The sequence below is a fragment of the Mauremys mutica genome, chromosome 3 (genome assembly GCF_020497125.1).
Source record: "Mauremys mutica isolate MM-2020 ecotype Southern chromosome 3, ASM2049712v1, whole genome shotgun sequence".
NCBI classification, from domain to species: Eukaryota; Metazoa; Chordata; order Testudines; family Geoemydidae; genus Mauremys; species Mauremys mutica.
Window position 1 is genome coordinate 121,860,103 of NC_059074.1, and position 14,853 is coordinate 121,874,955.

Sequence of the window (14,853 nt, forward strand, 5' to 3'; positions counted from 1 at the left end):
TAGCTAGGGAAGTGGAGGTCAGCTGAGCTGTGCTCCACTGTTCCAACGGCCGTCACGGGCGGAAAGAAGGAACTGAGGAGCGGACGGGCCGGCTGGGGTATATATCCTGCGCTATAGCGGCGCCACTCCAGGGGGCGCCCAGCCGGCCCGCCGGAGTTGCTAGGGTAAAAATCTTCCGAAGAGCCATGCACGCGCGGCGCGCACACCTAACTGGAATGCATAGGAGCAATCACTCGAAGAAGAAACAATGAATTATGGTGTGCTGAAAGTTTGGGAACGATGAATTAACTTTGGACAAAGGGACTCCCCTTACTTTTACTCTATAAGGCAGCTATGATTCTGAATATGGACTGAACACATTTTACATGGTATTCAACAAAGATACAGCTTCCTTCAGCATGTGAGTGGGACAAACACCTGAACTTGCTTCACTCATGCTGATGATTAAGGATGCCGTTTTCTCCCAGTTCACTGATGTCACCATTCAATCTCAGGCATATGATCACTTCATATAAAACCCAAATCAATATTAAATTTGGCTGGTACAGATGGTAACTACAAACTAAAAATCCTGAATATAGGAAGAAGTCCTGTATTAAGCAGCCACCAAGTGATGACTGGCACAAGAAGAACATGCGGAAATGCGAACAAAAAGGAAGTCTCACTTTCCATAAATTGGCTAGAATAAGAAAAGAGTGCCATAACATATTCCATAAACAATTGTTTAGTGCAAGGCCCATGTACCCATAATAAGTCATTATAATAAATTCTTCAACAAATCTAAATGTGTCTTCATACCTGATAGGCAGGTAGCAAAATACCTGCAATCAACACTACATGGGTTATGGGAAGAGAAATATAATCATGATCTGTTTATTGATCTGTCACATGCTGCAGGAAAGGCTTTAAACAGAAAATAGTGAGTAAAATCATCAGCTGATATAAATCATCATAATCCCACTAAAGTAAGTGGAGCTACAGCTGAGGACCTGGCCCTGAGTCTATCTTCCTTTCATATTACAAGCTGAAATATCTACCTTCTAGTTAATAGATTTCAAAAACTTCCACACTTATCAAACACAACCAGAACTAATTCTGATTCTAACACATTCACATTACAAAGAAAGACATTTTTTCTTCTCTCCTCTTCTTTTGGTCTCAATGCTTAATGCTGCTGGACACCAAAATCAGGGTTTACACTGTAGTTAAGGAAACTGAAAGTGCACCTGGAACTCTAAAAATTATAGGCGATACTTTTCCCCAAGCTGTCTGAATCACCACGTTCAATTCCTTGGGGTTTTTTTTCTAATTTTAATTACTTCAAAGTTTTCATTCCACCTTCAAATAAAGCGGAGGTGCATATGGTACATAAAGAGTTGTCCCTCAGCACTCTGCAATGAGGAGATTTTTAACTGTTTGCCCAAAGTGTTTACACATCACTCTGAATCTATGATCAGTGGAGAGCGCCAAAGACGACTGTGGTAAATAACTTAGAGCTGATGATTTGTAAGGTGTGTGAGCATCATCAAAATGTTATCTGAAGCACAATTGCAATATTCAATGTTTATTTAGGTTTAAAAGAATCTACACCAAAGAATACCCATCCGGAGCTATGGAGGACCTTGGTTTAATTCTGAAAGCCCAAGGAGAAGTTTCACAATCAATCCAGCAGCAGAGCTTACCCTTGCTCTCCTCCCAACCACATCACACTGATCAGCTGTCAGCAGACTCAAAGTGAATTCGAAATTCCATCCCATTTCACATTTTCCTCAAAACAGAAATCCTACTCTAACTGCCTCAGCCCTCCTCCAGTGCTCCAATAAATTGGCTCTGCAGCCCTGCATGAGCAGTCCACTACTTCAGGCTATTTTGGACTGTGTGGGACAGCACAGCCAAGGAGGCGCCCCCTCACCAAGAATGCTGTGCTGGCAGCCCCATCTCTTTTACACTGAAGGAGTCTTTGCTCTAGTGTCCACCTTGACCTCAAATGTGATAGCATAGCACAGGGAGAGAGATGGTCTCTTAGGTAGGAAGGTCCCAGGCCATGTAACTATTGTGCTTCTTCTGGAAATCAGTAAATAGTCTTTCAGCCAAACCCTTATTTTATAAACATTTTTTTAATTCATGATAGGTTTCAGGCTGATTGCTCTGGAAGATGAAGCCCCCTCTTCACCCACAGAAGTACAGCACAGCACGGACAGAGATTGTGGAAGCTTCCCATCACTTCACCCACTATGCCACAATCCTGTTCTGGAGAAAATCATCTCTAGGGCTCAGGGGGGTCAGTCTCTATGCCCATTTAATCATTAGCCTCTCTGTTGAAAAAGCCAACAAGGATGCCAATTAGTGCCAAGATTGGCGGTGGTTTTTGCAAAATGGACACTTGTCCAGTAGGTACTAGAATGAAATCAACTATTTTATGTCAGTTCCTCATCAGCTATCAAATGTCTACAAATGTTGGTCACTAACAACCTAGACTACATTCAAATAAGCAAGCCAAAGGTGAAAGTTTCTACATCCCAGTCACCTGACCCATTTGGTCCCACTCTTAGGTTCTTTTTAGATATATATTTTTGATGGGCACAGAAAAACACAAAAGAAAACCTGTATGTAATGCTACCAGACACTACTCTCCCCAATGCTTTAATACTTTGCCTGTTCTTCACTCACCCAGGATTCAATGGGAACTGCTGAGTGCACAATATTTTTTTGAAAAACGAGCATTTATTTAGATGCCTAAATATGTACACACAACTTTAGGCACCCATTTCTGAAAATACTGGTCTCATCTGCAGTCTTGGAGTACTGAAGCAATTAAAAAGGTGAAAACTTTATCAATTCTAAATTTATTTGGTATTCCAAAATAAAAGGCCACCATTTCAAGCTGTTGGCACCCGGATAAACACTTCAAAGATACAGTGAATCAGAAAAACAAACAGCAGCTCCATAACCACAGCACTACAAAAACAGCCTGCAGCACACTTTACAAAATAGCTATGCAGCTATTCTCCACCTGCCCTAAAAATCACCCCTAAAAATATTTGCTTCTTCAGCAACCTTCATAAAAACATGTGCCTCACAGAGAACCCTAGAGGTCAACGGATTTGAAGGAGGAGAGCACATTTCAAAGGATAGGGGCTCTCACAGGCCAGTATGATACATCTCTTACCCTTTACTTGTAAACCCATTCTCTTAGCAGTTAGTTTTTTCCCTTAGAGACCGTCCTTCAAAAAAAGAACACATCTTTGGTGTGGGGGAATGGGGATTATTATTATTTATTTTTCTTAACAATAATGTTTGTGATTTTGTCATATCAGCACCCAAGTCATCATTGTGTCCTTAGTGTAAGCAAAACATTAACAACTTTACATTTTTCAAGTAGATATGGATCCAATCAGACCTACACTTTGAGGAATTCATAATCTGTGGCTAGATCTAACTTTTGCTCTTAGGTTTTTGTTGGTTTCTTAAAGTTATTTACATATGAGAAATCCCTCTAAAGAGCTAACTAAGATAAGTCAATATACAAACCAAGGACTTTAAGTAGCACTTTTGTTAATAATGCTAACTAGACACCTTGTCATGTAAATTCATCTGTGCTGTACGGAACCATACAAGAGATAATAAACCAAAGATTTAAGATAAGAAAAATATATCCCCTCAACTCCATGAATATCCCCAAATAATTACCATTTAATTCAAGTGTGATAATTGCAAATCATTTTGTTTTACATATTTTTGTTTATGAAATGTTTTGTATCCTATGAAATGAGATGAAATCCAAGTCTTTCCATTGAAGAGAATACCGGGAGAGCTCATCAGCGGAGCACTTTTCAGACTCTCTGATACTGTCGTGACAAAGCTGGATTAGTGAGATGCTGGAAGAAAGGTATCATTGTGAAATTACCAAAGAAGGGCGATTTGTCTTTGTGTGATAATTGGAGAGGTATAAACCTGTTATCAGTGCTCGGGAAACTTAGGCTACTACTATTAATATCTTGACAGCTATTGCAAACTAATCTGAATTTCTAAACCAGACTTCATTGCATTTTATTCTGAATAGAGAGTTTGCTTGTTTGTTTTTATAACATTTTTTGCTAGTATCTGGTTCCTTTTACACGTAATGAAAGACATGACAGATTCATTAAAAAATTCTAAACATTCTTGAATAATGTTCTAGCTATCACCACAATGCAGTTTGCCCTGTTCCTGGTTTAATTTAAAACATGACCCAAAGAAAAATAAATTGAGGTGATTAATTAGAATAAATACTATTAATATTTCACAAGTCAGTGTCAATGAACTAGCGTAACCATTTATATCATCATCATCAGGTTTAGCTATAACAAACTTCTGATTTACAAAGAAATCAGTGTCCATATAAGCTGTAATAATGTGAGAGAATCTAAAGTTGGCAACTCAACTTTAAGAAGAATGTAAGTGTACAGTACAGCATATCATGTATTAGTAAACAAAATATGCAGCATTTCTTTGAACACACATAGTAGTAGTCCACTCCAGTCATTCAACTTTACAAAGTTATTCTTTACACTCAGGTAACTTTTCAAATGTTCAGTTTCCATATAATGTGCAAGTCTAAGACATCTTTCATGGTTATTTTATACACTGTACTTTAAAACAAAGAAAGACCAGAGATCACAAAACACTACACAGCCATTGCCTCTCTACAACAGGACAATTACACTTTTGTGTGTATGGGGGTGGAGGGAAAAGAATGCTACAGAGTATATAACTACAGGAAAGTTTTGCAAGTAAACTATTTTTAATTGCCAGTATAGTTGATATGGTGCATCCCTTTATCCTGAAAACTAGCACCTGACATAATCTGCCCTGAGATACGCAGGAAAAAAAGACCATCGCACTAACAGCCCAGGCCGGAAGAACACACAAATAGTTCAAAGTCACCTTTGTATACCCACATATACCTCCTCTGCCAAGATGCACTGTGTCTTCCTTGGCGATAATTAACAATCTGTGCCTGAAAATCAAGGTGTGTAATAAAAAAAATCAGAAGTCTTAATTTAACTTTTTTTTTTTTTATAGTCAAGCTGAAATGGAATCTAGCTGGCTCTCTCATAGCAGCATTACTTCTGCAGTGCCAACCAGAGTCCAAAGTAGTAAAATATAATTATATTAAAAATAGGTATGACTAGGAATACAGTGAGCAGATTTGTTGAATATGAAAGTGCACTTTTACATAGTTGAACTGTCCTTTTAATTCACTTGTTAGGGATACTTATTTCTTTAACAATATCTGAATTCTCAATACAAACTCATAGGATTTTCTCTTCTAGAATTTCTAGAACTTCACAAAACATTCTAAGCCAAAATCAGTATTCCTGAGCTACTGTCTATTGAGGCAATAGACTTAAATCTAATAAAACTATTTAACAATTTAAACAAATTTAAAAAAAAATATTCCCCAAGTTCTCTGATTCCTGATATATGAATAGGACTTAACTTGCTAGGGTCCTTACCCATCCTACCCAAACAAGGGACAAACACCGTGTAAAGGTGCCACCCAACCTGCGATATCACCCATCACAAGAGCAAAGATTTATATCTATGTACAATAACTATTAATCTGCATGTAGTTAATAGAGTGAAAAAAAATTAACATGCTTCATAGGTCCCATATTTTTTTCCCCCTGGGGGAGGAGGCGATGGCATATTGGCAGTATAGTCATGCATAATGGTAGAGAGGCAGAATGGTCTTGTGCCTAGATCTCTGGACTGGGAATCAGGACACTAGGTTCTATTCCCGGCTCTGCTAGGGGTCTGCTGAGTGACCTTGGGCAAGTCTTTTTACCTCTCTGTGCCTCAGTTCCCTGTCTGTAAAATAGGTATAATCAGTGATGAGCTGCCAAAATATTAACAACAGGTTCCCTCCTCCTCACCACACGAGGGGGTCGTGCCCCCCCGGGGGGTCGTGTCCCATCCAACCCCCCATGTTCCTTGACACCCCCCCGGGACACCTGGCCCATCTCCCCCCTTCCCTGTCCCCTGACTGCCCCTTGCCGCCCCATCCAACCCCTCCTCTCGTTCTTGATGGCCCCCCGGAACCCCTGCCCCATCCAACCACCCCTTCTCTCTGTCCCTGACTGCCCCCACCACCTCATCCAACCCCTGCTCCTTCCTGACCGCCCCCCAGGACCCTTGACCCCATTCAATCCCCCTGTTCCCTGCCCTCTGACTGCCCCCTGACCGCTATCCACCCCCCCCACAACCCACCGAACACCCCCTCCCTTCTCCCTGCCCCCTTACCACACTGTGTGGGGCCGGGACCAGGTCCGCTCCGCCGGGACCACGATCGGTGCCATGGGGCCCAACTCCCCGGGCTGGGCCAGAGCCGCTCGGCCAGCACCAGGACTGGCACCGTGGAGCCCGACTCCCCGAGCCGGGCTGGGACGGAGCCACTCGGTCAGCACCAGGACCGGCGCCACGGGGTCTGACTCCCCAAGCCGGGCCAGGCTGGAGCCACTTGGCCGGCACCGAGACCGGTGCCGCGGGATCCCACTCCCCGGGCCGGGCCGGAGCCGCTCGGCCAGCACCAGGACCAGCGCCATGGGATCCAACTCCCCGGGCCAGAGCCGCTCGGCCAGCACCGGGACCGGCACCGCGGGGCCCGACTCCCGGGCCGGGCCGGAGCTGCCAGCGCCGCGGGGCCCGACTCGCCGGGCCGGAAGTGGGGGTGCTTGGCCGGGACCGGGCTGGGGCGCTCGGCTGGGGCCAGGTGGAGCCGGACTGGGCCGCGCGTGCCGTCCACCCCCCCCCCCGCCCGAATTACCTGCCTGCTCCTTGTTTCAGGCTTCTCGCGAATATTTGATTCGCGGGAAGCAGGGGAGGGGGAGGAGAAGGAGGGCGGAGCGTTCAGGGGAGAGGGGGAGGTGAGCTGGGGCCGGGGCTGGGTGGACAGCTGCCTGAGCCTTTGTTAAATTTAAAAGCTTTTTAGAACCGGTTGTCCTGGAACAACCGGTTCTAAAAAGGCTTCTAAATTTAACAACCGGTTCCTGTGAACCGGTGCGAACCAGCTGGAGCTCACCACTGGGTATAATGACATTTACCTTCTTTGTACACTGCTTCAAGATCTGCTGATGAAAAGTGGTACGTAAGAGCTAGCTGTTATTGTTACAGAAAACCTGGGTTTAGCTAATCGATTTTATTATTATTGTTACAAGGCAAGAATATTTTGCATTGAATTCAATGGAACTTTTGCAGGGGGGTTTTTTTTTTACTGGTCTTTCATAAAAAAATTTAAAATAAAATATCAATTCCATACCCTAAGCAAAATTTTGCATGTGTGTATGCATATTTTACTTCTGTTGAGCAGATTTAAACTTAATTGAGATTATACTTCCTATTACACTGGGGAAAACCTGACATGATTTTAAATACGGAAAAACAAATTGTTAAGTCTTTTATAATCACAGTTTGCAATTAACTTCTCATCCCTAATGCAAGTATAGCACTAATCTATCAACTCATGCATTGTTACATTTGTCTCATTATACTGCATGATCACAGAAAATATACCGCATTATGGAAAATACGTATGTGTTGGTGGGTCTCCACTCAGCCACTATCTTAAAACACTTCCCTGAAAAGCTAAATGGGCTTAAACTGAGTGGAAATAAATTATTATAGTTTCTGTCTAGTGTTTTGTTTTTCACGATAGCAATCCCTGTTATCTCAAAGTGATATGCATGTGCCAACCACATTCAGGCTTGCCTCATTTATTATAAAAGCACTGACCTTTCAAACATTCTCCGGGTCTTCCTTTAAAAAATAAACAAACATGTCAGTGTCAGTGAAGTGGAAAATTAGCCTTTTGAAACAAAACAAAAAATACCCACATTAAAAAAAAGCCATAACTGAACGAAAAATGCATGCTGAATCATGTAAGGCTGATTTTATTGTGCATACTCCAGAAAAGTCCTTGACATCACTAATGTTTGCCTTATGCATAAGTCCCAGAGCCAAAACTCCATCTGGAAGAGATTTGAACTGCTATCCACAGGCATTTCAGGATCTGAACCAAAAGGTTTACGGCATTACAATCCAGCTAATTCTATTGCTTCTAATTCCAGCTGGACTTAAACTCTTATCTCTGCACTTCAGGCCTTCAGATATGTCCTATCACAGTAGCACCAATTCCCAGAGAATACTCAACTCCATGACCCAAATGAGATTAAATCCCTCCAGATAGACCAAGTAAATGGCTCATAACTTGTTTCTGTCACTTTCACTAATGCCTTTGTACCGTGAAAGAAACCAGCAAAGGTGTAAATATCCACAAATGATTAACTGTGCTTTCCCCCACTTCTATCAGTGATTCCAGTTGTCTGCTTCCTGCTGAGGACATCACAGAGATACGCAGTACCTGAACTTTCTCCTTAAATACTGTGTTAATCAACTGCTAGACAGATATTTGTACTTTATCAATTTAATGGTTGTTATTCTTGGTGATTTATATATATATATATATATATATCCACTCCTCTCCTCTCCTCTCCTCTCAGAACTGTTACATTTATACTTGAAAGGAGTCATACTTAGACTCTTTCAGATCAAGCTACACCATTGCACAAGCTATACCATTGCACACTTCCTCAGATTAAACAGGTTCCACCCAAAATGAGGCAAAATGGACTGATCAAAGCTTAGTCAGAAAGACATAGGTTACTTTCAAGCACCTAAAGACACTGTTTCCAATCAACTGTCAACAGTTCCTTTAAAACAAGTGAAAGAGAAAGCAGTGATTCCTCCTCTAAAGATACTGGGATACAACTGAGAAACTGCCTTGGGAATCAAAATCAAAACTATGAATATACAGTCCAAGCTAAGGAGTTCTTCTTAGAAACAGCTCCCTAGGATCATGGCATATTTATTTTGTGGGGACCCAGCAGCTAACAAAACAACAAAATAAAGAAACTTCATTTCATAACTTGGTCTGTGAAACTGGAACCAATTCTACATTGGCCCAAGTCATGTGAAGATTAAGGTGATAAAACAAAAGGAATGATTAAGGGATCTGGGCTTTGCAATTCCAACTCCTTGGCGATGTCTCTAGAGGACTGCAGAGAGGCAGACACCACACAGAAAGCCTCCAACTGGAAACATTCTCTGCTGACCTCCCTTTATAACAAAAGGATAGACCACTTATACTCTACAGCACCTAAATAGATGGAAATAGTTACCCAGATAATCCCTGTATATTGGAGCTCAAAAGTGCCACACATGAACTTATCGGATGTGAATACCAGCTTGGGAAAACTGCTATGCAAATTGGAACCAGCCTCTGTTACTCATTCAAGGAACCATAACTAGACAATGCCACTGAGTAATATATGAAACCCAAGCGCCTTATAGTCTGCGGTTCAAACTGTTCTCAGTATCAATGAGGTTATCATGTGGTAAAAATAAAATATATTTATCTAGATAAAGAAGGGCCTCCAAGTGTTTGTTCTGTCATCAGAAGAAAGAAATCTTAGCCATCAACAGAATTTGATCATGGTACATATTTCCACTAGATGTTTATAACCTTAGTATGTCACCAAAAAGCCATGTAGCCTTCAACAGTAGAGATTTTTTTATTTTTAAATGCAATAAAACCAGAATTCAGTAAATACACACACACACACACACACACACATTATAACCCAGACCCACTAAGTCTTTAACAGTGTTAGAGGAAGGTCCAAATGTATGTTTTCCTACAATCTTTCATCAGCTGCATTTATACTAATGCAGAGCAATGGCACACTGCAATGAGTTTAACCAAAAAAATTATCCTATATATGGGATGAACTAGATGCCCTGACTTTTCTATATGCTACTTCTATTCTATGAGTGCAGGATATGCAAAAGAAGCAGACGCTTCCTTTCACCACCCCAACTCTGTGCTTCAATTATGATTTTGAGGAGCCTCTCTGGGGGGCTCTCTAGAGCCGGAGCAGGCAAACCTTTTGGCCTGAGGGTGCATCGGGTTTTGGAAATTGTATGGAGGGCTGGCTGTGCCTCCCCAAACAGCCTGGCATGGCCTGGCCCCTGCTTCTCGCCCCCACCGCCCACCCCCCCAGTACTCCCTGCCCCACCCAACTCTCCCACTCCCTGTCCCCCAGAACCCACACCCCGACTGCCCCCCGCCGCCTCATCCAACCCCTCCTCTCATTCCTGACTGCCCTCCCCCTCTGCCCCATCCAACAACCCTTTCTCCCTGACCATCCCCAGAATCCTTGCTCCAGACTCCCCCCCGCTGCCCCATCCAATCCCCGCTCCTTCCTGACTTCCCCCCCGTGACCCCTGCACCCATTCAAACCCCCCGTTCCCCGCCCTTTGACCGCCCCAACCCCTATCCACCCCCACCCTCTGTCCGCCACCCCAAACTCCCCTGCCCTCTATCCAACCCCACCTCCTCCCTTACCGCGCTGTCTGGAGCACCAGTGGCTGGCAGTGCTACAGTCGTGCCACCCAGCTGGAGCCAGCCACGCCACCGCGCAGCACAGAGCACCGGGTCAGGCTGCGGCTCTGCAGCTGTGCTGCCCGACTGCCCAGAGCATTGCACCAGTGGCACAGTGAGCTGAGGCTGAGGGGGAGGGACTAGGGGCTAGCCTCTCGGGCCAGGAGCTCAGGAGCCAGGCAGAGGGTCCCACGGGCCGGATGTGGCCCGCGAGCCGTAGTTTGCCCACCTCTGCTGTAGAGAGTGCCAACAAAGATACTAACTTAAAAAGAAATGTCAAGACCTTGCACAATTTTTATGTATACTGGTGACTAATTGTTAATATAATTCAGCACTGTATCAACATGCAGAGCAACTGGACAATATAAGCTTTGAGAAGTTTTGAGGTCAGGTATCTGGTCAATATTTGGTTCTGCTTTATGGGCTGAACCAGCTCCATAAAGTTTAATAGAAAGACTCCCGCTGTCTCCAAGATAAATTGGTTTGGGCATTTAATGATTTTTAAAATAGTGGTTTTCAACCAAGAGAACAGCATCTGTGGAAAACTTCCCAAGTCTTCTGCTGTGCAAGGTTATTACTCTTACAAATCCTCCTAGAAACCTTACTCCGCTATTATGTTTTTGTTTCTGCTCTGCTGTCAGTGATAGTGGCAGTACTTTTCAAACAGATATTTCACATTAGAAATATCTACCATAGTAATGAAAGCCATAGTCTGCAAGCATGTTTTGTATTCATTTCCACTCTGTTTCCCGTTCATGAGTGCTTGAATTGTTTAACCAAAAACACCTTTGAGCAAGGCATTATTCTACCTTATATTCACATTCACCATCCACTTAGGAGCAGAGGCCCAGATTCTAAAGGTATTTAGGCCTAGCTCTGTGATTAAGTTTGCTAGGTGACTTTTCAAAAGTGAGTTACCTTCTCTCTCACATATCCTGAGATCAAAACAGCTACAACAACACAGCAAATAACCTTAAGCATGTAAGTTGTGCTACTGAAGTCATTGGAAACTATGCACAAACTAAAAGTTAAGCACATACTTAAATATCTTGCTGAACCCTGGTCATATTTAGCACAACATCATGATATGACTCAGGGCCCATCCAAATTGCTTTATCCTGTCAGGTATGTCAACAATAGGGCTATTTCTAACAACAAACAATAAAGCAATTTGAATATCAGTAGTACTTTGCTCTTAAGCTCTAGTTCCTTCCATTCAAGGATCTCAATGTACTTCACAAACAGGAATCAAAATGTCTCCTACCACTCCTCTGTGACAAAAAAATGTTATTTATGGTTTTACAGAGTTAACTGAGGAAGTAACATTAAAGTCAACAGTGTCAAACATGGGATCTTACAAGTGGGCATCTAAATAAAATTGGCCTGACCTTCAGAGGTGCTCAGCACCTACTCTCATTGATCTAAGTTTTGCAGAATCAAACCTGTTTTGTTCAGATAAGTAAATATGGATTTAGATACCTAGCTTTCAATATCCAGAACCTGTTTTCAAGAGATGCTGAGCACTCGCAGCGGTTGACTACATACCTGAAATCAGTGTGATTTGAAGGCACTCAGCACCTCTGAAAAATCAGGCTTCCAGGTCTGAAAATTTCAACCTGATCAGGATCAGAGAATGAACTGTTGAAAACCTGGGGATATAGCTCAGTCAGAACCAGAGCCATCAGTATGCACTTGAAATTTTGTTCTGTGAATCTACATTGTTCATCTGTAGGGCTCTGTTTGAGATAACTGCCTTTTAGGTACAAAAAACATTCCAAACAAAACAAATCACCACAGATTCTCTGATTAGTTTCTCCGGAAATGAATAATTACATCCTCCAGGTCACTCATCTTGGATGTGACTCTTTGCTATTTTCCATAATGCAGATCTATGTAAATCCCAACATAAAGAGATTTACAATCTATTTCAATTACATTTAATTGAAAAAAAGCTTATTTTCCCTATCCTATTTTACTCGTTTTAAGATGTTTCTTTCTTTGGCAGCTATGCACTGATGATCTAAAGTAATTTTTTTCCAGCTGTGAATTACAGCCTTTCAAAAAAATCTGACATTTTTCTTTTGTCTTCCAGTTGGTTCCCATGGCTTTCTTCTCCTCACCCCATATTCTAGGAAACATAGTGCTTCCTTGTTCTCTGCTCCTAAATCAAGAGAAAATTAGTGGTTATAGCATTGGGGCAAAGGCTCTCTTTCTTCTGGGTAGAGGCATAGCTTTCTCACTTCTTACCCCTGGAAAACAAAAACCCAGCAGGTTCTGATTGCCAAGACTCGTATCCAGAAACTCATCATGAGCTAAAATGCATCTGGCACCAAGGAACAGAAGGTCTGGGCACTAAAGCAGGGAATTACTGATGTGCCAAGACCAGATTTCTGTTGATGAACCTTTATGGATGTCGGCACTGAATAGGGTTGGCTGAAGGCACTCACAAAGTGGAGATTTGTTGGCTCACATACATCATTAATGAAATGATAGCATGTGGAGGAGAGAAAACCTCAATCAAATCTGATAAAACTGTATTTCTGGCATTTGTTTCCCACAATGCTAAATTAAGCATCTCTTACACCCCTCCTCTCTGCCCCCTTTCCTGGCTGCATAACAAACATCATTAAAGGGTGTTGATTCTCAAAGGACTGCCTTAGAAGTGGTTATCTTCTAAAGAGCAGGCAAGGAATTTTTTACTGAAACCTTTGTGAAGTATAAAGAGGGTGGAGGTGGTCATGCAGAGAATAAAAAGTAGTAATAGACTAATAGAAAACAATGCAGTAAAGTAATCCATAATAACTGCATTGCTTTTGAAAATCTTGCCTCACCAATATAACAAACATCAAGGATAATAAAAAGTTGTTAGGCATCATCTGTCGCATTCCTGTTGCATTTGTTATCTGGACTTCTAAAATAGCTAAGGGATCAGTTGGTTTGAGCTTTTATGGTGTGTTTTAAATATAGCTAGGCCACTGGGTGAAGTTAATGTAAAAACAGTAGTGCAAATAAATGTCTCTTTTCATATTTAACTAAATAGCAAAAATTCAAAGAAATAGCAGCCGAGATCATAATGTTGACTTTACAGCAAAGGAGACATTACCTACTAATGAAAAATCTGCCATGAATCATTCATAATTCGCTCAATAATAATTTACACTTGGCTGCATTTTATTGTGTTGAACAGAATGTAATCAGGCCTGATGACCTTTAAGTACTCTTTTAAGTCAGGTATCTCAAAATGTGATCTGTACTCAGCAAGGTCTCTGAATTCCATTTTACTCAGTGCTTTGAAACAGACAGCTGCGCAAAGATACAGTTCTGATCCATCCTGTGAATTGACAGTAGGTTTTAGCATTTATTCATAGCTTTACAGATTAGCATGAACTTTATTTTATCCAAACTGAAATGCATTGTGTCATTGTCCAGCTGTGATTAAGATGATGGTACTGCACTGAAACCAAAAAAGGCCTCTTACTGAAAGAAAAATGCATCATGTGTATTTGTGAACAATTTTAAAATAATAATGATGATTAGAAGTCCAGATACCCTATGTGAACAGTTTGGCAGGACATATCAGTAATTTGGCCGGTTTTGCTTTTATGGAAACCAATACATCATAAGACTTGTTAATTTTAAAGGGCTTTGGGACAAATTATTTGCAGGTGTAAATGAGGAAAATTCACTTAAAGCCGGAAGAGCTGCACCTGTTTGCACTAGCAGAGAAATTAGCCCTCATTTGAGGGTTTTGGTGTTTTGTTTGTTTGGGAGGGGCGGGGTCAAATGCCAATAAACCACTAGGAAGAGTTACATTGAACTAAATGTACTTCTTTTAGGTGGAACATAAACCCAGTCCCTTCTCTCAGGGTCTCTAGAACTTGCTGTTCAGTTAAAATTCATGCTAAGTACATTAAAAGCAACAGACAGGAAATATAACTTTCCTTTGGGCTATCTCCATCATCATCTGAAGGCCCCCTGCCTCTATGGCTACTAGCTAAGACAAAGACTAGAGGGCCAGGACACTTTGTCCGTTAGCTCAGGAAATATATTCCGTCTCACTTAAGTGCTGTGGTAGCAGAAAGAATGTCTGGCCAATGTGTGTCTAACACGTCTCAATAATCTATAGCAGATTTGTAATTAGCATAAATATACAAAATTGCAAAAAAAAAAAAAGCAATTTTCAGGGGAATATTCTAAAATTAGAGTTGTAACTTAATATCAGTATTCAAGGAAAATACGGCATGTAGGTATTTGTATATAATAATTACCATAAGATGTTTTGTTCAGGGGCTGGGTCCCCTAAGTAGAAGGGAGAAAGAGTGCATCTAGTTATGCCAAGAGAAGTAAGAGAGAGGAAGAGGCAGCAATTGTGT

The 14,853-nt window shown here is 41.8% G+C and overlaps 1 protein-coding gene across 4 annotated transcripts in view; it reads right to left on the reverse strand.

Annotated features, from left to right (window-relative positions):
* PRKN (parkin RBR E3 ubiquitin protein ligase) overlaps window positions 1-14,853 on the reverse strand; it is a 1,207,207-nt gene that overhangs the window by 611,520 nt on the left and 580,834 nt on the right. The window lies entirely within an intron of this gene.